We start from the raw sequence: 24,438 nt of genomic DNA, 5'->3' as shown, positions 1-24,438 counted from the left end.
GGGTCCTGATGCCTTTGGGCACTGAACGACCCTTTTACAGGGGTCGCATATCAGATATTCTGCATAGCAGACATCTACATTAACATTCATAACAGTAGCGAAGTTACAGCTATGAGGTGGCAAAGAAAATGATTTTATGTTTGGGTCACCACTAGATGAGGAACTATATTAAAGGGTCGTAGGAAGGTTAAGAAGCACTGCTCTAGAGAATAGATTGGAAGTCTCTCTACCTCTGAGTTCCATTAAAGGGGCAAGTTAGTCTTTGAGTCATTATTTCCCTGTAACATGGAGATAAAGTAACTTTAACTCAGAACCCCTGAAGGATTAGGTGAGAAAAATCATGATGGCCCTCAGAATTTGGTCTTCACACTCCCTGCACCCTCAGTGCTCAACATCTGCTGCAGATGTGTTTACGGAAGGGTGAGGCCACCTTTGTGAGGGATTACATGTCCTAGTTGGTGACAGGAAGGCAAAGTGATGTAATGCATCACCTAAGATCTGTGAGGACTTACATGGTGGGTCCCGGAAGCCCTCAGGGAGGCATAGGATACAGGCACCTCAGCAGCCCTTTGGAGGATAAAAATCTTCCCACGTGATCAAATAGGGCATCATTCAGTAGTCAGCCTGGCTTTGGTCCCACTGCATTCTCTGCAGTTGTTAAGACACAGCGGGGGCTGTTCAAACTCTGCTTGTGTACAGGAAAAGGAGATTATGGTTTTATTCTGTTTATAAGTAAATTAACAGTGCACCACTGTTTTTATAGGGCCTAAGGCAACTGACACAAGGTCCCTAAGGTCCTAAGGCATCCATCAGTTCAGGTCAAGACTTATGATAATGGCTCTCCTTGGAGAAGAAACAGAGTTCCTGCTTGGCATGAGGGTGAAAACGACATTAGTTTGGGCGTCTATTACAATGCTATAGCTCTGAGTGGGAAGGGGCCTAGAAAACACGGAGTTGAACTGTGACTCAGTGTACCCGCACAATGGTATTCATTGCTGCTCTAGGCGTATAACCAGTTTACAGAGTCATCCTGACGCCATCTATGGATGAATGGTTATAGAAAATGTGGTTTAGGGCCTGTGAGGTGGCTTAGCAGCTAAGAGCACTTGCTGTGTGAGTCTCACGGTGGAAGTTGAGAACTCTCAAAAGTTGTCCTCTGATCCTCACATGCAGGCTATGGTATGCACATGCCATATTGCACACACACACACACACACACACACACACACACACACACACACCCCAGATACACTATTAATACTACTAATAATAATAGTAACAAACATTTTTTAAAAAGAGAATGAGACATATACAGAGAAGAGTATTATTCAGCTGCACACAGGAATGAATTATGTCATTTGCAGGAACAGAGATGGAAATAAAACACTTCATATTAAGTGAAACAAACCAGGGAAACAAATGCCACATGCTTTCTATCCTACAGTATCAATTTTTTAAAAATGCATGGGATTAGAGGGTCTGTAATTGTTCACACAGATGCTGGTGGGGGCAGGGAGGGAGGCAGAGGAGGTTAAAGACGAGCGGATATGACTGAAGTTCTTGTACAGAAATGTCACAGCGATGTTATGCAAATGATTTATGCTAACCGAATTTTTTCTTTTAAATCCCTGGCAGTGCCAGGGAGAGGGCTCCGTGGGTAAAGTGCTTGCTGCACAACCATGAGGCCCCGAGTTCAGATCCCCAGAAGCCACATCAGAATAAAAAAGAAGGCAGGGAGTGGCACCCTGTATCTGTAACCCAGTGCCAGCAGTCGGCGGGGGGGGGGGGGGGGGGGGGGGAGCAGAGACAAGCCCATGCTCTGAGATTGCTGGGCAGTCAGTGTAGCCAATCACTGAGTATCAATTCAGGGAGAGACCCTGTCTCAAAAAAAAAAAAAAAAAAAAAAAAAACAAAGTAGAAAGCAGTAGAGGAAGACATTGATATTGATCTGTGGTCTCTGTGCACACAGGAACATGTACACACACACACACACACACACACACACACACACACACTCCAAAAACAATAGATGTTTAAAACTCCAGGGCCCTCTGACAATGCATTCATATGGCATATGTGCTGCTTTTCCTCTTGTTTTGTGTTCTTACCTATGTCTGACAATTTATTGAGTTTGTATGGCATGCATTTAAAAAATAAATTCAAATCTTCTCTGGATTAAAGAAAAAATCTTATGCTTCCAGAACTCTTGATGTATGGCTGAGTGACACAGTAGTACATTCAATGTTAACAGCCTCCTCCCCCAAGGGCTGTGTTTACTTTTAGGAAATCTCTTCACTATAGAGCCAGTCTGATGCTCTCAACTGCCAAACATCACAGAATCGGTTTTTGAAGGGAAAAAAAATCACACTATTAAAACTTTCGCAAAAAAGAAATCACTGAGAGAGAGGCCTTTGCTCAGACACATCCTGGCTGGGCTAAAGCAGCTGAGGACACATTGAAGGAGCTTGGCCGTTGGAGACCAACGGAAAGTCTGAAGCACAGCTGGAGCCAGCTCACCAGCCAGCCCAACCACAGACACCAGCCTGCAGCCTCCCGCTCTGGAAGGCCAACTGTGGCCATGGAAACAACATGAAGATTCGGACACACACACACACACACACACACACACACACACACACACACACACACACAAAGTCAGAAAAAGCCCAGTTACCCAGTGGTGTCCAAACAAGGCAATCTTTAGGAAAAATTTTTAAAAAATGACAACTCTACATTTTGGACAGAAAGTAGTCTAGTTTATTAATATCCCTTTTATTTTCATAGTTTACACAGTTACTTTTTAATCATTTGTTTGTTGATTGTGAAAGTAGTGTGCTTAAGTATCTAATGTCCCTATCAATTGAATGGCTTGCATTCATCAACATCTGCATTATGTTATCATTTTTTGGCTACTATGGTGTTTACTTTCTGGTTTTATCGATTAATTTATACATAAGATATACAGGTTGTACATACCTATAGAGTGCCACATGATATTCCAGTATGTTCATATGCTCTATCATCTTTAAATCAATTAAGCACACACATCTTCTAAAACATTGATAATTTCCTTACAGTGAAAACATTCAAAACATTTTGGGAAGTAAATTTTTTTATCTCTGGAATCAGGGGAAAACACTAGATGATCTTGGTGAACAGAGGAAAATGTTCCATTGAATGGCTTATAGACTTCCATAGACACACAGACTGCACAGAAGAAAAGATGTCTTCACTTATCACTAGGCAAATGGTTGAGGACTCTCTATATACATATATATAATAAAACAAAGGAAAAGAAAGAACACTTATTAATGCAAGTTTGATATAACATGGGATCCTTCAGAAAACGAAGACCCAGAGAGATAGGGACAGTTGTGTGTCTTCCTGCTGGGTAAATTTGTTGAAGAGGACAGGTGGACAGAAGTGTGCTTGTACAATCTGTGATCATACGGCTATAACTTGGCAGAGTCATAGCAAGGACTATACTCTGAGATGCTGTGGATGATTGATTGATAAATAAAATGCTGATTGGCCAGTAGCCAGGCAGGAAGGATAGCGTAGGTAGGAGAAGGAGGAGAAGAATGCTGGGAGGTGGAAGGCTGAGACAGAGAGATGCTGCCAGCTGAAACCATGACAAGCAAGATGTAAGGTACAGGTAAGCCATGAGCCACGTGGCAACTTATAGACTAATAGATATGGGTTAATTTGAGATATAGAAACTAGATAACAAGAAGCCTGAACCATTAGACCAAGCAGTTTAAATAATATAAATGTCTGTGTGTTTATTTTATAAGTGGGCTTCGGGAATGCCGAGGCTTGGTGGGAGCTGGAGAGAAACTCTCCAGCTACACTGAGATTCTTCTCTGTCTCCTTTTGACTTCAGACATAGAACTTCCCCGGGGGCATAATGGGGGCTCTTGAAGGAATTTCATGATCTGCTTCAGGGGAAGAGGGAGAGGTCAGGGTGAACTCCCTGATGCTGTGGTTTTCTCTCTAATGTCTGGGTGCTGTGTTCTGGGGTGGCAGCTTCTTTGCTTCATGAAAGCATGCATCGGTGTAGCTGCCCATGCAACACACTCGCTTGGAACACACACTTGTCAGGGCAAGAGCAGGGTTTCCATCCTGGAGTCTGGGGAGTTTTCTGCAGATTATATGATTTCTACTTTGCCCCATGAGTCAGGGAAGAAGAGGTAGAAGGAAGGTGTGCAGATGTCCTGGAAGCCACTAGGAAAAGGTTGTCTGAAAAACTGCACCACAGTGGCCTGAAAGAGATGGAGCCAGCCGGGCGGTGGTGGCGCACGCCTTTAATCCCAGCACTCGGGAGGCAGAGCCAGGCGAATCTCTGTGAGTTCGAGGCCAGCCTGGGCTACCAAGTGAGTTCCAGGAGAGGCGCAAAGCTACACAGAGAAACCCTGTCTCGAAAAACCAAAAAAAAAAAAAAAAAAAAAAAAAAAAAGAAAGAGATGGAGCCACATCTTTTTTTCTCCATTACCAAAGCCCAAGTGCATTGAAGAATACTTGGTATTTTTTAATTAATTATTTTATATATAATATTAATATATACATATATTGCTTGTACATATGCACTACATGCATGTCTGGTGCCCTCAGAGGCCAGAGGAGGTCATCTGATCCCCTTAGAAGTGGAGATACAAATAGTTGTGAGCCCCTGTGTTGGTGCTAGAAACTGAACCAGAGTCCTCTGAAAGAACAGTAAGTACTCTTAACCACTGAACCACCTCTCCATTTCTGAATACTTGGGTTTTGACACTAGCTGACAAAGACTCATTAGGCTGCTATTTAAAAAAAAAAAAAAGGTGTATTTGCATTAGAGACAATCCCAGAGTCAGTGTGTCATGAGTCATGAGACCTTTCTTTTCTTTCCTTTTTTTTGTTTTTGCTTTTTTGTTTTTTTGTTTTTTGGTCTGTTCATTCCTTTGTTTTTGAGACAAGACCTCTGGGTAACACAGACTAGCTTCAAACTCAACAGATAGCTAAGGATGGCTGGCTTTGAACTCCTGATCTCCTGGCTTCTATCTCCTACTTCCCAAGTACCTAGGTTATATAGGCATGTGCCATGACACCCAGGTAGTAATCCTGCTCTTAACAAGAATAAGCCACAGTTTGTGTCTGAATGAGGCCACATCATGAGGACTAGTTAAGGATTCACCTAAGTGGACAGGAATTCAACTACATGACCAAAACTCCTGGGTTGCTGGAAACATCTGGAGGGCTGACTCTGAGAGACGCAGTCTGAACCTCAACTGGTATTTTTCTTGGTGCACATCCCCGTGTGAATCATAAGTGAGCTAAAAATGGAATGGCAGAGCGAGACAATGAAAGCCTGAGCAAAGCAAAGCTCTGCACCATCAATTGCAATAGGGATGGCTTCGATTGCTGAGACAAGAGAGAGTGTGGAACCAGGAAGTGATGATGCTCAAGGCATGCTGGGCCCAATGATGAACAAAGGGAGCCAGGGGCACAACAGGGGACAGTGGGGAGACTTGAGAGCCCAGAGCCAAGGCACAAAAGGGACAAAAGGGACTAGGGTGGAAGGTAGGGATGGGAAGAGCACAGCCCAAGCAAGAACCTTTGTTGGAGGCTGGTAAGGAGAGGGTGTGGCTAGAAAGGACTCTGCCCAGTGTCTGCTGAAGTATTGAGTGTAGAACTGCATTTATCCCAGTGAGGCAGAGGGAGGCTTCGGCACTCCACAGTACACAGTGGGTTGGTTGGAAATCAATGGTAGTGATCAGTGTTCCTTCTGAATTTTACACATAAATAGGAATAAGGAAGGAATGGAGGATGACATGTGTAAGACAAGGAAAGGCCTGTGAAGAAATTGGGCTTACCCTACTTTGTGATCAGTACCTTAAAATTATCAGCCATAACACAGAGAGAGGCACAGCCTTAACTCATCCCTCACAATATGCTAAATAATGCCTTTTCTTTTTAGGGGCCTTTCTCTACTCAGTCAAACTACAATTCACAGCTTTGAGGAAGAAAAGAATTTCAAGATTAGCCATTATGCTGCAGAGTTAGAGAGAGATGTTTTAATGCAAATTTTAAGCAGGGTAAATAGAAAGAGGCACCCAGGGAAGGAATAAGAGACACACCCAAACATGGATTGGGGTTCTCAAGGGAGTCACAGTTGGGTTTCTTTACAAAAGATACAGATAGGAGGTTGGTGGCCCCCAAGTCACATCTGTAAAGGTTGCTAAGAAACCTTTCAGTTTAACACTGGCCGCAAAGATAACAGTTAAAAGTTAAAGAATTTTCTTTAATAAATGAAGTTGTAACGTGGATTTATGAAGGACATTGTTAGGTTTAGCAAAGACAGGGGAGTTCTCAGACAGCAGGTTATTTACCGCATTCAGCACCGCTCTGGGAGACGTCTATAGACAAACATAGGCTCCTCGGTAGATAATGTTGACTTTATCAGTTTCCTGACACCATCAGCTGGACAGCTGAGCTAGACCCAGAAACAATGGGCCATTTTCCTTTCCAAGGCATGCCTCAAACTGCCGTCCATGTCACTGTAATGCTCCTGGTCTTCTTACCCTGCCTCAAAATCATGGTCCTGACATCAGTAATGGCCCACGTATGTGCAGCCGATATACAGGCTACTATACTTAGAGCTTCACAGCAACAATTTGTCTTTATTCCCATTACCACCCCAGGAAAGGGATACCATGATCTTGTCTGCTTCCACAGGATGTAACTGAGGCTTAGGGAAGCATCTCATCCAGCTCTCTACCACCAGTCACACAGCCAGAGTCCTGTCTGACTCAGAGATTTGAGGTTGTCACCTTCTCTGTTGTCATCTTTAAATCACTCTTTTCCGAGCCCTTCCACATACAACACAACAGTTGGACTTCCCAATGACTCAAAAGCAAAGTTGTTTTCAGACCACAGTTAGCCTCTGGCTAAGGCTGTGGCTTTATCATCTTGGAAGTGCACAGGCTAATAGTGTCTCACCACTCACAGGGCCATGGTTTCAGAAAAATATACCAATAGATGCAGAAGTATGCCCAGAATACAGAAGCTAACACCTTTACTGGAGATTCAGAGCAGCTGGTAGAAACTGTTTACAGGCCAAGATAGTGAACCTGGGGAGATGAGAGACTTTCCCCAAGGACACCAGCTAGCGATGGGTAGAGCTGGGGTTCAGGGTCATCTAGGGTTAAGAATCCTTTGCCCTGTATCTTCTCTGTCCCAAGTGGTTCATGACTTTGCTCCACGGCCTTCAGGGTCTTGCCTTCCCCAAGGCTCCTGGCTGCTAGTATGACACACATTTCATCTGGCTGAAGATGGATGGAGATTCGGCCTGGAAGCTTGGGAAAGGAATTTTCCCCCATTTTGTGGTCAGAAACAGCATTTGAAAAGTATGATTTGGAGCACTTCCGCTTCCAATTTCCCATAAGCAAGATCATGCGCTGAGTGTGTTGACTGAAGCCCTGATGGGACATGAAATGATGTGCCATGGAAATGCAGCAATGTAACTGAAGATGCTTGGCTATAATAATGAATGAAGAACATTGTTCCTATCTAATATGATGGGCCGCAGAGGAAGAGGAGATTGGAGGAGGTAAAGGTTTTCAGATAAAGAAACAGAATAGATGTTTCAGTTTGTTGCAAAAAATTTCTAATAAAGTTGCACATGAGTCATCTGTAGCTAACAGTGAACCTGTTTCCTTCTCAGTGGAATCTTGTGGCAACAACTTTAAACACAGCCACGAAATAAGCATGGTTTGCTACTGTCTTCCACCCTCTGGCTTCTTTCCTCCCCTCAACTCAGCAGGAGAAGGAAAAGAAATTAAATGGGATTAGTCCTTTACTAGGCTGAGACCACCTGATGGCTTTCCCAAGGCATACACAGTTTAAGCATTGGCACACTGTCCAACGGGAAATTCTCAAATTCGAATGGATCTTCAAAAAAGCAGACCAAGACACTAAATTCAAACAGATAAATTATGGGCCTATCCCTTTGCAATGTTGGTTACTCTAAGAGGTCAGATTTCACAGTCTAGAGAAATCAAGCCATGCCCTCTTCAGCTTCCCCCCTGGGACAGAGAGTTAAGAGGTTCTGTAGTTTTACAGCCTGTAACTATGGTCCATCCTGGTGCCCGGCCCCTCCTTTCTCCCCTCCTCATTCTGCAGGCCTTTCATTCTTCAAGCTGTCCCTTTTAATGAAGCTCTTTTTCAGGCTTTAAAAAGAAGCCTCTCTTCACTTCACAGCCCTGTTATGTTATTTTAATACAATGTGCTGCGTCCTTTCAAATGCTCTTCCGTCTCTATGTCGTATCATGTTCCTGATGCCCTTCTCCTAATACAGTTAAATCTCAGATGTGTCAGTTGCTTTCCCAAGCCAACGGCTAACACCCCATTCTTATATCTAACATGAACCACTTGATACACATTTAGTCTCTGACCCACTACAAACAGTCTTCGCTGCTGCTCAGAATGGCAGGTGCTGTGCTGAATTAAGTGGTGAGCAGGAAGAAATCCTTACTTATGTCATATTAAGAGAACCTACAGCTACTACCAGGGGAGCAAACAGGGAGTTCAGGGACTGCCCTGTTGATGGCCCAGTGATTTCAACATTTTGGAGCAGGGGTAGGGGATCCAAGACTATTTCTACTGGCTTCCTGAACCCTGAACCAAGGGAGCATCCTAGCCTAGTCTAGAAGACACTCTTGCAATATGCATTAGCATCACAACTATTTTATGTCAAAGATTTTAGGATTTTAGGCATCCTGAGCTGGTTCTGTGACCCATAAGGTGGAGCTACCCACTGTAAACTCAGATCTCAATTAATCCCAAGTGGCCTGGAGCCCGTGTATGGAAATCCTGATGGTGTGCAGAACTTTGGGGAATGGTATTTATTATCAACAGCTATGGGAATCTCTTGCCTGACAAAGACAGTCGCTCTCCCTCTCCCTGTCTTCTTATTCCTACCCATCCAGGCCTCCCATATCTCTTCAACAAATCATATTTATTCTGACTTAAAATTTCAGAGGACTAAGATAACCATGCCCAGAACTGTATGCCAACTAGATTGGGTTGCTTTATGGTTGTAAGAGTTTGTAGTGGAGGGAACTTGCATGGAGGGAGCTTGCATGGAGGGAGCTTGCATAGTAGGAGCTTGCATGGTGGGAGCTTGCACGGAGGGAGCTTGCATGGAGGGAGCTTGCATGGAGGGAGCTTGCATAGTGGGAGCTCGCATAGTGGGAGCTTGCAATGGTGGGAGCTTGCAGTGGTGGGAGCTTGCAGTGGTGGGAGCTTGCATGGAGGGAGCTTGCATGGAGGGAGTTTGCAATGGTGGGAGCTTGCATAGTGGGAGCTTGCATGGAGGGAGCTTGCATGGAGGGAGCTTGCATGGAGGGAGCTTGCATAGTGGGAGCTCGCATAGTGGGAGCTTGCAATGGTGGGAGCTTGCAGTGGTGGGAGCTTGCAGTGGTGGGAGCTTGCATAGTGGGAGCTTGCATGGAGGGAGCTTGCATGGAGGGAGCTTGCATGGAGGGAGCTTGCATGGTGGGAGCTTGAGTGGTGGGAGCTTGAGTGGTGGGAGCTTGCATGGAAGGAGCTTGCAGTGGTGGCTTCCCACGTAGCACTGATCAGAAAGTAGAGTCCTTGGGCCAGAAGTGACCATAGTTACAATCTCCAAGGCCCACTACTGGTCATCAACATCTGTCAGGTGTACAACATGTCCAAAACAGGGTCACCAGCTGGGAACCAAGCAGTTAAATACATGAGCTCATGGGAGACACTTCACACTCAAACCATAACATTCTCCCTCTGGCCTTCCTAGTCTCATGGCTTCCTCATAATGAAAATACGTTCAGTTCCTCAAATTCTTAACAGTCCTCAAATTCTTAACAGTCCCAACATTGTTCAAGAGACCAAAGTTTTAATGCAATCTCTTCACTGTGAGCCCCTGTGAAATCCTTTTTAGGTTACATACTTCCAATTTATAGTGACATACCATGGACATTCTCATTCCCCAGGGAAGGGAGAGAAAAAGAGGAAGGAAACACTGTACCAAAGCAAGGCTGAAACTCAGCAAGGTGAGCACCAAACCTAGCTCCTCATCCAGCATCTGGGAAACAGAGTGGCCTCATCTGGCTCTACATTTGTGTAACCTGCCTCTATAGGTCAGTCATTGGTGTCATATGTGACGTTTCTCTAGGGCCAGCTCCACTCAGGGCCTGCAGTTTTCCTCAAGCCACATTCTTGCCATCCATCCCAGGGTCTCTACTGAAACTCAGGCTTCACCCTTACCACTTCACGTATCAGCCCCTTGGGGTCTCTTTTCGGTGACTCCAGCTCTGCTCCTCACTGGCTGCCCTTCTCGCCTCTTCCCTGGAACCTTGGTGTTAGCCTCTGTGACCCTGGCACTTGTGTGCTAGGCTGTGCCTGGCATCAGTTTGGCATTACAGAGCCAATGGGGAGCCACAGGGGTTTAAGTTATTATTTGGTCATTCACCTATCTATCCATCCATCTTTTTTTTTAATTCATTGTAAATATTTTGATAAGGCAGCTTATCTAACTTGTTTATATTTTAACTTTACCTCCAAAACCATATTTTGGCAAGAACTGAGTGATCTAGAGTTAATTTAATCTACTGAAAAGAGATGTTCTTTTTTTCCTTTTTTTTTTTTTTTTTTCAAGACAGGGTTTCTCTGTGCACCTTTCCTGGAACTCATTCTGTAGACCAGGACGGCCTCAAACTCACAGAGATCTGCCTGCCTCTGCCTCCCGAGTGCTGGGATTAACGGCGTGCACCACCACCCTGGCTTGAGAAGAGCTGTTCTTATTCCTTCACCAGGGCCTATCAGCCAAGCTTTCCCCCAGGTACCAAAGGAAGCTGCATCTATCTTAGACAAGGGAGTGAATGTGAACAGAGGCCATTTGTTCTGCAAAGGCACTAATGCAGTACGACTTTAAAACACCAGTGATTTCGTCACAACCCTGGACTGGAAGCTGGAGAAGGAAGCCTTCGCCACAGGGCTGCTTCACTGCTCCCCAACAGAGATGAAAGCCACCACTGCCCTGCCCCAAACACGCCATCTTACAGCGGCGGGGCTGCTCTGCTAGACCAAGGGTTCTGTCTGCGGCTCAACCATCCTAAGGGAGCAGCCCTCTCCTTGCTGTTTTTCTCTCAGTGTGGCACCTACAAAAATTACTTGCTCCTAGTTCAGTTTATTAAGTGTTTCCTGAGCAATTACCTTGCAACCAATAGCCTGCTAGCCAGCTTAGCAAACGCCAGTCCTGGCTACACATTGCAATCATCTGGGAAGCTTTAACAACTTAAATGTGCCAGCGTTCCATGTCCAAGACAATGTCACTTACTGGGCTCGAGTGGATTCGGGCAACAATATTGTTAAGAGCTGTCCTTGTGTTGGTACCAGGCAGCCAAGGTTGCATTCACTCACCTAGAGGCTAGGGGAGGGGGCAAGAGTGATGCAGCATGCAGCACAGTTCATCCTTCCCGTAGTCCAGGGTCCTTGGCTCATCTGTAACCAACATCAACATTTCATTGTGGAGCAGGCAGTAATCAATTTGCGGTTCACTGGGATGAGTGCTTAGGTAAGAGAGAGGCACTCTTCGCTAGCTAAATGAATGACCCTGGCTTCCTTTCTGCTTCTCTGATTTGTTTCTGTAGCTGTTCTTCACAGACACAATTTCCTCACACAGTTGAAGCAGTCCATTAAAAGCTGATAGCCAATGTCTCCTTCCTAAAGTTCGCCTGGTGCCTAGTTCAGCGATTGGCATGAAGACAACACTACATAAATCTTGGTTCAGCCAGAGTAACCCAGCAAAACCGATCACAGGCAGACCATAAATTTTGCCCTGGGAGACATGCTTAGCGAGGTGCTTATGACTAAAGTGTTTATAAAACATTGCTGTGAAGACAATTCTTAATCACATGGGACAGATAAAAATATCTCAATTATTTTTTTGTCTCCTACCCTGTTGAGCAGGAATCAACGATGTTTTCCACCAGCTCTGGGTCACTCCTGGCCTGTGTAGGAAATGTGCTAGGAGTGGCCACAAGCAGCTCTGGGAGTCAACATACAAGCTTGTTGTGTGTGTAGCCCTGAGGCCTTTGGGCAGGAAAAAGGACAGGTGAATCGTACTTGTTTTTCCTCCCAACCCACCCCATTACAAATTCTGACATCCATGTAGGGATAGATGTCTGCCTCAGTGTCCTTGCTTGGGGTTAAGTCTTTTGTTGGCTAGAGTCCTGTCTCAGAGACAGGCCTACTTGCCTCAGCCCTGGCCACAGGATGGTTGGCAAATAAAAGGAAGCCCACTTGCAGAGGGGTAATTAGCAGTTCAGGAAATAAGAATTCTCAAATGAGTCTGTCTATTGTCCCCACTTGGTCTGCCCAATATAAGAACACACAGTTACAATAGAAACAGTTATGGTTTGTATATAAAGTACATTCCCCAAAGGCTTATATGTTAGCTGCTTGGTTCCCATCTGGTAAATCTAATCATTGAGAAGTGATTTGCTCCTGAGGACTCTGACTGAACAATAAATTAATCCCTTGGTGGGTTCATAACATGATATACCATCATAGTATTATCGCGAGATGGAGCCTGGCTGAGGAGGTGCATAACCAGGCACTGGGACACGTCTAGGAAAAATATACCTTGTCTTCTCTTTCTCTCCCTCCCTCAGTCCCACCTTCCTTGCCCCTCCCTCTCCTTCCCAGCTGTCCCAAGGCAAGCAGCTCTACCATGTTCTGATGCTTTGCTTCAGCACTGCACTAGAAATGGCTGAGCTGACCATAGATTGATGCCTCTGAAACTGTGAACCAAAACCAGGTCCTTCCTTTGAAATTGTTTCTGTCAGGTTCAGTCACAAACCAGGGCAATTCTCCTTGACAAATACTCCTGCCTTGATAAATTTGCATCTTCATAATGACATTTATGTTTTCCCTTTCAGCTCCTTAAAACTGAGATGCTGTCAGGCCTGGTGATGTAGGGCTGTGATTTCAGCTATTCAGGAGGTCAAGGCAGGTGCATCAAAGGTTCAAGGCCAGCTTGCTACATAGGGAATTTAAAGATAGGCTGGGCAACTTACTGTGACCTTGTCTCATAATAAACAGTAAAATGATGGCGGGAGATGTAGCTCAGTAGTAGAGCACTTGCTCAGTATGTGGGAGGCCCTGGGCTCAGCCCCCAGCAACACACACACACACCACACACACACACACACACACACACACACACACACACACACACACACACATATACACACATGCTATATTTTCATATTTTTTATATTTCTCATGGTTTCAATCTGTATCCATTATAAGCAATTAAAAAATACTAAAACAATAATCGAAGTACACAGATCTGGATATATCTTATCAATTATGAAAATTGAACTTTAAAAATAAGATATTTTCATGTTTCTGAAATTTTACGTTTCAGAGATATTAAAATTATATATTAAAATTAAGTCAATATACATAAATTATCAATATAAAATATTAAAGTGTTGAAGTGATTCTGGAATTATAACAATTTGCCTTTATATAAATTCATTATCTTAATAAATACACAAATATTTTCAACTCTAACCTACTTATAATTCTAGGACTCAGCATCTGTCTCATTGGTGAGGTAAAGGGTGCATGTCATTATATTCATGTTACAACTACATCTGTATGCATACAAACACAACAGGAACTATTAAAATATTCCCAAGCATTCTTCATCTGCTATGTTGAACTATTACAAATGCTATAGTAATTTTCTAGGCACCTTATGGAAAACAAATTGAAACAAGAGAATCAAGAAAATAAACATTTTGGGGCTGGAGAGATGGGTTAGCAGTTAAGAGCACTTGCTGCTCTTGCAGAGGACCCAGGTTCAGTTTCCAGCACACATGGTGACTCACAACCATATGTAACTCCAGTTCCAGGGGATTCAATGCCTTCTTCTTACCATACATACATACACACACAGACACATACATGCATGAATGCAGTTGAAAGATGCCTACACATAAAGAACTAAATTAAAAAATAAAGAAAATAATTTTTGACTCTGTTGACAAATGACTAATGATCAGTAAAAGTTTATTATATTCCACATCCTTGACAGGAAGAATTTGGCAAGCTAATTAATTTGTCTTGTATTTTTTCACTACTTCTAATGTTCAAATACTCCCAACACTCCAAAGTAGTATATGTCTGCAATCATCACCCAAAATCTTCACAGCATTCAGACAAAGAGTTTGCAGCATTCTGACTCAAGAACACAGGGCAAGAGATGCAAAGAAGCATCCGCTGGGGCCTGGACAGTGGAAGTCACAAGCATGTGTTTTGGTTACAGGTCCTGCTGAGTCAGTGCTAAGCATCAGCTCTCAGCCAAGAGGCACCTCTGCCCATGTGCTCCCAATAAGTCCATGTGTTTGCGTGCTCTGTTGTTCCACAGCGAGGGACCCAGACAGCGCCTCGCTTGCCCACACTTCTCAGCAGTTATCAGTGGCTGTGGCTCGTAGCTAAAATAAGCTCTCAACCACAATTGGGGAAAGATTGCACAATTGTAAAACATCTAATGCTGGAAATTCTGCTGCCTGCTGCGATAAGTAATTGAACTGTTATAATAAGAAACATATATTCTCACCATGACTTGTAACTCAAGACAATATTCTGAATAGCTGGTTTACTTTCCTTCTATTTTACTAAGTTTTTGGTTAGCATGCAGTGACATGTGTTTCACTCTCACATTTTCATACACAAATTACTGTGTTGTATTCTTGCTACTGCCTCTCCCATTCACCTCTCCTGTTTTCCCGGTCCCTCCCAACTCCCCCCACCCGCTCCCCCATAGTCCCACCTTCTGCTTTCATGTTCCATCCTCCCCTTCGCTTCCCCTCCCCCTCCCCCTTACTCTTCTTCCTTTTCCATAGTCTCTTTTCTATTTTTATCCTACACACACACACACACACACACACACACACACACACACACACACACGGATATGTAAGTGGCTCTGTAGGATGCTGACTTGGAAACCTTGGAGTATATAACCAGGAGTGGTATAGCTGGGTCATAGGTTATCTCTGTCTCTAGCCTTTGGAGGACCTCCATATTGATTTCTAGAGCGGATAGACTAGGTGACACCCTGCCGACAGTATATACATTTCTTTCCTCACCTTTTGGGCAGTATTTGTTTTCTTTCTTTTTTTTTCTTTTTTTATTATTAAGAAATTTTTCTGTTCATTTTATATATCAAACACAGATGCCCTTCTCTTCCTTCCTCCCGCCCTCCCCTCAGCCTTCCCCCACAACTCACCCCTCATTCCCACCTCCTCCAAGGCAAGGCTTCCCATGGGGAGTCAGCAAAGCCTGGACATTAAGTTGAGGCAGGTCCAAGCCCCTCCCCCTGAACCAAGGCTGTGTAAGGTGTCCCACCATAGGACCTGGGCTCCAGAAGTATTTGTTTTCTTCATGACAGCCATTCCGACTGGAGTTAGATGGAATCTTAAAGAAGTTTTAAGTGTTTTGGAATGTATCCATTTTGTCTTTATTTTCCAGGGTTTTTTTAAATATGAGTTTTCAAAGTATTCCTTAGTGAACCTCTGAATTTTGTGGGAACCTGTTATGACATCCCCCTTTTCATATCACACTTTACAAATTAGCCTTTCTCTCTTTCTTTTGATTGTATCGGGCAGGGGCTTGTAAATCCTGTTTATTATTTCAAAGAACTAATGCTTTGGTCTATGTATTGTTCTTTTAGCTTCCATTTCATTGATTTCTGTGGCTCTGTGGTGATTCAGCTGATCTTCTATCTTACTATCAGCAGCTTTGGTATTTGTCTTCTGTTTTGTTTTGTTTTTTCCCCAAGACCTTGAGGTACACAGTAGGTTATTTAATACATCACTAGCTTTTTAACACAAGCACTCACAGTTGCAAACTTTTCCTCTTAGGCCGGCCTTAGATGTATCATGCAGGTCCTGGTAAGCTGGGCACTCATTTTCATTTGTAATTTTGTAATTTACTCCCCAGTTTCTTTACTGATTGTGCTACAGCCATTCAGCAGCATACTGTTCAGACTCCGAGTGTCTCTGCAGCCTTTGTGATTTCTCTTACTGACTTCTAGTTTTATTTGACTGTGATCTGAAAAGAGCTAAGAAATCATTTCAGTCGTTTCGTATTTGTTAAGACTTGCTCTGTGACCTGGACTATGATCTGTCTTAGAGGGGGTCCATGGGCTGCTAGGAGAGGATATGCTCAGTACCTCATCTTCTGGGCAGCAGGACTGTGTTAGATGAAAGGGAGATAAGAGAGGTGGGTCGTAGGGCCGCATTGGCTCCAGCTGTGGGGTTCATGAGTGCAACGTGCTATAGGGAGGAGACTCGTGAGAAGGGTACAGGAGAAGGACTGAGCTAAAGACAGAGTGGACAATTCATGGGGACAAAGATGTCTGGAGTCTCCAGGACACACACAGAACTCCAGATACCCGTTCAAAGTTCTTCTGGAGTCCACAGCTAATCCTAAGCCTCGAGTTCATAGTGAAGCTGAGTGTTAACACATCTCCTACCACATAGAAATCTCTAAGCCATACACCAGAAACCACATGTTTTTGGGCAAACTGTGCATTATTTAAATCATCATAATTCCAGATCATAATGCACTTTAGGTGTTGTTTTTCACATAAGGATAACATTTTTATTTATAAAAACAATTAAACAAAGTTCCTAGTACTTTTTAAACGTATGGTACTGTATAAAACGTTTTCCTCTATGAAGAAGGACCAAGCAATATTTACATATGTATCTAGATTCCCTCCTTTTTCCGTGATCAGCACAATCTCTGCAGGCTCTCTTAGGAAATGTTTTCTTTCCACTCGCTGGAGTACACGTAGATTCATGCTGCGTCATATCACCTGATCACCTTTTGGGTAGATCTTTACATGATGCTTTCCTTGCACCCCAGGGGAAGGGCTGGACAGATCTGTGTCTGGTTCTGGAGAGCCTTCATTATGTCATCTGTTACCCGGTCTCTCACTACCGAAAGCAGAAACTGTTTATACTTCATTTTTGCTTGTGGGTTGAGGATGCTGTACACTCTAAAGGAACTGAAAAGTCCACAGTTTGTCAGGGACGGCACTACTTCTCTTGTCCACTTCGTTTTCCTTAGAACGGAACAACACAGAAGGAACTGGTGTGCAGGGTCAATGCCTTCCATGTGGGCATTGTATTCCTTGATGCAGGTAGGTTTTACATAGTCTCTCCCATTTTTCTATTTTTTTCCTGTTATCAAGACAGAAGTGTCGTAGATCATTGATATCATTTGGACAATGCGCTTGTCTTTCCATGCTAGGAGAATATCACCTTTTTTGAAAATACTATGTCATCTTTCTTCATTCTTGATGCTTTCATTTTCAAATTTGGTGGTAAACCTCTACTCTCCTGAATAGCCCCACAGACTCTAGTTTGTTCTGTAGCAGCAATTCAGCAGCAGATGTCACATTGTAATAATTATCCTGGTTAATATTGTGCCTTATGCCAAGGTAGGGTCTAAGGACTGAAAGGACAGTTTCTTGCAATTTTTTTCCTTCAGCAGTGCATATCTCCATATTGCAGATATAGCTCATGTCATCCTTGTGGATTTCTGGGAGTTTCCCTGGCAACAGGTTTCCTCCTGACCCCAAAATGCACCCCTATCAAGACATTGCTTTCATTACTGTCCCCCTTGGTCCCGCCCCCAACTTACCCAATCCAATCCCTCATGTTCCCATCCCCCCACCTCGGCCCCCAGTTTACCCAAGAGATCTCTTCATTTCCCCTTCCCAGGGAAATACATGTATCCCTCTTTGGGCCCTCCTTTTTACCTAGCCTTTCTGGAGTCATGGATTGTAGCATGGTTATTCTTTACAGCTAATATCCACTTATGAGAGAGTACATATGATGTTTGTCTTTCTGGGTCTGGGTGACTTCACTCAGGATGATTTTATCTTGTTCCATCCATTTGCCTGCATATTTCATGATGTCGTTGTTTTTTACAACTGATTAATACTCTATTGTGTAAATGTACCACATCTTCTTTATCCATTTTTCAGTTGAGGATCATCTAAGTTGTTTCCAGTTTCTGGCTATTACAAATAATGCTGCTATAAACATAGTTGAGCAAATGTCCTTGTGGTATGATTGAACATCCTTTGGGTATATGCCAAAGAGTGTTATAGCTGGGTCTTGAGGTAGATTGATTTTTCTGAGAAACCACCATATTGATTTCCAAAGTGGCTGAACAAGTTTCTACTCCCACCAAAAGTGGAGGACTGTTCCCCTTACTCCACATCCTCTCCAACATGAGCTGTCATTTGTGTTTTTAATCTCAGCCATTCTGACAGGTATAAGATGGTATCTCAGAGTCGTTTTGATTTGCATTTCCCTAATGGCTAAGGATATTGAGCAATTCTTTAAGTGTTTCTCGGTATGTGAAACACGAGAAAACTCATGAGTGGTCCTTAGCAGATGGCTCTCAAAACATGAGAAAACTCCTGAGTGGTACAAAATGTGTTAAGAGCTCATCTTCTGCCCAGCTCCGGACTGAATTTCAGCAGACTCTTGTCTTTCACAATAAAAAGGTGTGATCTGTTTGTTTTCTTTACTGTGAGTTTGTTGATCAGCAACAGGGCTTCTGGACAGCTACCTACTCTAGTCTGTTCATTGCGCAATACATTGGGAACTGCACATGGGCAAAATAAACAAGAACAAGAATAGACTGAGGAAATAATGATCCTCCTCCTCCTCAAGATTTGCAGAACTAGAAACCACATCTTGTGACTAAGTGGTTAAGATCAAATGTGCACCATTTGAACACAAATCTCTGCCTTGGAGAGGCACTCACCAGAATGCAATCAACCACCTCCTATATAATTTCTTCCTAAATCAGCATCCCCACAGAATAGCCCTGTGGTCTACCATCTTCCAGCCAGAACCTTGCCTTTCAACTAATTGCTTTCCGTTACACAACAGGCAGAACAAGGTCTTGTACTGTCACAAGGTGAAATTTCTTTAGGTAAAGCAAAGAATGACTGAGGGGTAAACCGGACACTTTCTATAGTTCACACAGTCTAGAGATGTCGATGTAACAATCAGCCACAACAGAGTACTTAGATCATCCACTGGAACCTCAGAAATGTCACAACTTAATGGAAAGATGAACCAGCTGTAAGAAAGTTTACTTCAAATCTCTCCAAACAGATCTTTACACCTTAGAAGGATTAAGTTCATTATTCAAGATGCATCAGAGTCGTAACATTTTTAAAAGAAAACAAAACCAGGTGTTGGAGTGTATTCCCATAATCTGAGCACTCTGGAGGCTGAGGCAGGAGGATTGTTACATTTGGACCTAGTTTGAGATAGATTGTGAGATCCTATTTAAAGAAAAAAAGACAGGAAACAATGGGTTGACAAGCAAGGTGAGCATTCCTGCTGCCAAGCCTGACAACCCGAGTTTGATTCCTGGAACCCACACGTTGGCGAGAACCTACTCATTGTGTTCTGACCTCCATACTTGTATTGGGGCACACACACGTGTACACACACAAACACAAATAGATATTAATTAATTAATCAACTAGTTAATTAATTGAGAAAAAGAACTAGAAAGGAAAAACTGCAGCAAAGTGTGACTCTGCTCACTGGTAAAGTAGAAAGGTAACTAATCTAGCTACAAACCCTTTGATTTACACTAGTGACCTGCCTGTACAACACACTGGTACAATGGTGGCCTTGAGCTTGTGGGAGTCACCAACTAGCATCTGGTTGGATTTGTAATGGCTAAAGAAACTCCATTTTGTGCTAGGCATCCATTTTTGTACCTGAGAGTTGTTTGTCTCTGACTCCAGTTCCTGGAAAATATGTTTTCCACACCCTTACTCCTTGACCCCCACCCAGCAATGGGCATCCATGACCATCTGTAACTTGCTTATGCAGACATTCAAGAGCTGTTTTTTTTTTTTTTTTTTTTTGGTTTTTCGAGACAGGGTTTCTCTGCGTAGCTTTGCGCCTTTCCTGGAACTCACTTGGTAGCCCAGGCTGGCCTCGAACTCACAGAGATCCGCCTGGCTCTGCCTCCCGAGTGCTGGGATTAAAGGCGTGCGCCACCACCGCCCGGCTTCAAGAGCTGTTTTAAAGTCACCTCGACCATCTAGTCTTAGCAGAGCAGAGCAGAACAGCTCGTTTGCCTTTAAAAGCCCTTCCTGCACCTGCCTCTGAGCGGCAGTCTCTGATCCGAGCTAGAGATTGCAGCCCTGTTAGCAGTTTTAATAAATTTGACTAATTACAATTTGAATTGAGTCTGGTTGTCTTTTCCCAGTGGTCTCCAACTCTGAAACAGACTTACGGCCCACTCGATGAGATGGAACCCATACATGACGTTGCTCTGGTGGCCAAGCACCTGAGTCTAGGTAGGCCAGTGACTTAGGGGAAAACCAAATGCTACTGTCCTGCTTAATGAAGATAGCAATAAAACGACTCTAATGACATTCTGCTGTGCTCAGCCATCATCAAAGCAGCTTTGTTTTGCAGCAGATGGAACGGAGATCCACAGACAGAAGATACACAGAGGGAGAGATACTGGAACATTCAGCCCTAAATGGGGTATCTCCCTCAAATCCCTCCCCTCAGAGTTTAGGGAACCCTGTGGAAGAGGAGGCAGAAAGAGTGTAAGAGGCAGAGGGGATGGAGGACACCAAGGAAGCAAGGACCTTTAAATCACCAGGACCGAAACACTTAGGAATTTACAGAGACTGAAGCAGCATGCTCAGATGTCTGCACCAGATAAGATCTTAGAACGGAAAGAAATAGGCACATGCCTCCTTCCCTAACTCAAAAGTTATCTCCAATTGACTACCATTTGCAAATGAAAAATTAGTTTGTTCCAAGGGAATCTCACTGGGGAAACAACTCTTCGGGGTAGGCCACATGCCTAGGAGTAGACGGCCAACAGAAAATGAACTCAAAGGAATCTTTGTAGGGTCTTTGTCTCAATGTTGAGTATGGGCTTGCTTGCTATCTCTCTCTCTCTCTCTCTCTCTCTCTCTCTCTCTCTCTCTCTCTCTCTCTCTCTCCTTTCTTTCTCTTTCTTTCTTTCCTTCTTTCTTTCTTTCTTCCTCTCTCCCTTTCTTCCTTCCTTCCTTCCCTTCTTTCAGCTTTACAGGTCCTCTGTGTGTCCTCACTATATAAGCACATGTTTTTCAGTTTTGCGTTTCTGTGAGATTCTCGTGTGTGTGAATGTGTGTGTCTCTGTGTCTATACCTGTTTCATGAGCTTTTTCTTTGACTCTTTCTTCTGTTTGTTCTGTCCTATTCCAATTTGTTTGGTTTCATTTTGTCTTATTTTTTTATTATTCCTTAGATGCTTGTTTGTTTCCCAAAGAGAAACAGAAAGGGTGTGGATCTGGGTGAGAGGGATGGGGGTGGGGTCTGGGAGAAGAAGGGAGAGGGGAAACTGTAATCAGAATATACTGTATGGAAAAAAATCTATTTTCAATTTAAAAAAAAAGAAAAAATTTAAAGGTTTTATTTTGTAAAAAAAAATAAAATAAAATAAAACAGGGCTTTAAAACATTAAATCAACAACAAAGTAACCAAGTGCTGGGCTAGGGAGACGGCCCACGGAGTAAGGAACTTGCTGTGTGAGCATGAGGACCTGAGTTCAGTACCCATGGAAGAGCCAGGTACATTGGCTCACATCTGATTGGATGGAAGGCCCACTCCAAAGAGGGAATTCATGCCTGCTACTATAAATCTGTTTGAAGAGGTCATAGGTCGTAGGGGAGAGTCTACTACTTATAGTTTGCTAGATGGACATAGCATCAAACTGCTTTTTAAATGACCTCTTTACCTATGGATTAATGCAGTTCTTAGCTCTCATCAGGGGACTCCACCCCCCCGCCCCCCACCAGGTGATTGATACAGAGACTTACAACGGGTCAAAGTGCAGGCAGATAAATGTGTCCATGGAATGCTCGGGACTCACTGGGGGCATCCATATCACAACACCTCTCCCCAAGACTCAAGGGACATCATGGAAGATGGGGCAGAAAAACCATTAAGAGCCAAAGGTCAAGGATGACTGCTCTGAAACAGTGTCTCCTGGATATGATACGCCATTGCACTCGTGATTTCACGGCAGCTGGGCTTGTCTACATACGGGCTGAACAAGATCAAGGCAGTCAACACTCCAGTGAGGAGGTGGGAGGGACTCCTGAGGCCCCACCCCTAGCTGCCGAGCAATGGGCAGTACTAATTGGATTGGGTGTTTCTTTGTTTTGTTTTGTTTTGTTTTTAAAGAAAGGACATGGAGTTGAGATGAGGATATGGTAGAAGGGTATGGGCAGAGTTGATGGGAAGTGGGTGTAGGAACTATCAAAATATATAGTGTACAAGAATGAAATTTCCAAAGAATAAATAAAAACATTAAATTTAAAAAGAAGAAATAGGTGGTACAAGGCTACTACTAAAAAATAAAATAGTTTTCATCCCTGATATTAAAATCTGAGCCATAGCTTAGGATGGGCATTATGGTGTTTACAGAGAATAAAGAAGTGTTTGGGAGTTACACACACACACTCTCCTCCCTCTCCATCCCTCCCTCTGACTCCTCATGCCACACATTCTCCGCAGTTACAAATAAAAATGGCGTTCCCGTTTCTGGAACACCAGAGATGCATGTGGGATCTCTGGGGAGAAATGACAGGAAGCAAAGTTAGATGGTGTGCAGAGAAGAGAAAGCCAGAGCAAAGTGACATGTTTTTAGAGACTACGGCATCTTCAAACACATCATACTTGTGGTTTCCTGGGGTCTATGAAACTTGGACCAGTTTAAGGTGTCATTCTTGACAAATTCTGGAAAAACTGCAGAGAAACCGGGCTGTGTTTTTTTTTTTTTCCTACACTCACTTTTAAAGCTTTATTGCTTTCTGGGAGATAAATTTTTTCTCTTAGCATTATCTGTCTCCTTCTGTAAGATATATTACTACAGTCCCTGGCCATTGGAGAGCCAATAACAGTTACTGCTCTTCTTTTGGCTGCCTCGGAGTCTTACAATGAATTCTTTTAGGCGAGACTCGGGAAGCAGGAGTCCCAGGGCTGATGCACCATTACAGGCCTTCGGAGCTGGAAGGCACCGGAGGAGAGTGAGAGCTGAGAGGAGGTGTGTTTGCCCTTTCACACACAACACACCAGTCATAGCCCATGCACAGAGAGAGTCTTGAGTGGGAGGGAGGATGGCGGGGTCCCACCTCTTGCTGCCCAGTCAGTGCTGAGGTGAGCAGAGCAGTACCCTTCATTCAGTTAACAGTCAGGAGGGCGCTTACTCTGGAACACTTTCTCTGTTTTTCCCAGTCGGGAGGATGAGGAGTTGGATTAGGTAAAGGCAAGGGCTTCTTTCAGTTGGGAACAGGCTGTACTTTACTGCTGCCACACCCCAAACTAAAACAATTGAGAACTTTCCTTCCAACCACTTCATTCAGTTGTCCATTGCCCTAAGAAAATTTACATAAACATAAATCTTGAATTGCAAAAGAACTAATTCAGAGGACTGGAATTTGAGTTACCCGAGTGCCCTTTCCCTGACAGACATCCCTTCCCTTTGAAACGTCTACTTAGCATGTTTGTAGCTTGAGACAGTTAAACTTTCGCACAGCGTATTCAGGAATGCACTTTTGGTAGCCAGTCAAGTGTACTCACTAATAATCACCACCCTGACTCTTGTTGGCCCCTCACACTCTGCCCTCATATTTGTAACCACAGTAGCATTTCTTGTGACCTCCATGCTATTCACAACTCCCTGTGTGCACTCCTTCTCACGGCCTTGTCCATCAGCCCTCAGGGCCACGCCCTCCCGCACTTAACAGACCCCTCTTGTTATGGATTATTTCTTTCTCCCTCCTCAGCAGGCTTCAGCTGGTCCCTTGAGCTCAGCCTGGAGTTCCAGAGAATTCACTTTTGACCATCTGCTCTTAGCTTGCATTAGCCAGCTCTGGCTGCCATCATAAAAGAACACCACAGACTGGACAGGTTCCTAATATCAAAATCCACCACCAACAAAAGCCTCTCTCTTGGTTCCAGAGGATGGCAAGTTCAGAGTCAGGGCTCTGCAGGGTTGGTGGAAAGGGAGGGCCTTCCTGCTGTGCACATGGTAAGAGGGACAAGTTTGCTATGTGGCTTCCTTAGTTAGTATGTTTATGTCCTCCTCAAGGATGACACCTTCATGACTTAGTCACTCTCCCAGAGCCCCATCTCTTCTGGGATAGTCACTTTGTGGATCAAGAGTTCAACACACTCATTGGAGGGAGTAAGGTCATTCAGACCACGGTGATGCTCAGTCTCCAAATGAGGCCTGCTTCCTAAGCTGTGGTACCCAAGTCGCATCCCTCTATAATTAACACGTAAACCCCCCA

Source organism: Peromyscus eremicus, chromosome 1 (genome assembly GCF_949786415.1).
Source record: "Peromyscus eremicus chromosome 1, PerEre_H2_v1, whole genome shotgun sequence".
NCBI lineage: Eukaryota > Metazoa > Chordata > Mammalia > Rodentia > Cricetidae > Peromyscus > Peromyscus eremicus.
Note: the sequence above shows the minus strand (reverse complement) of the source record.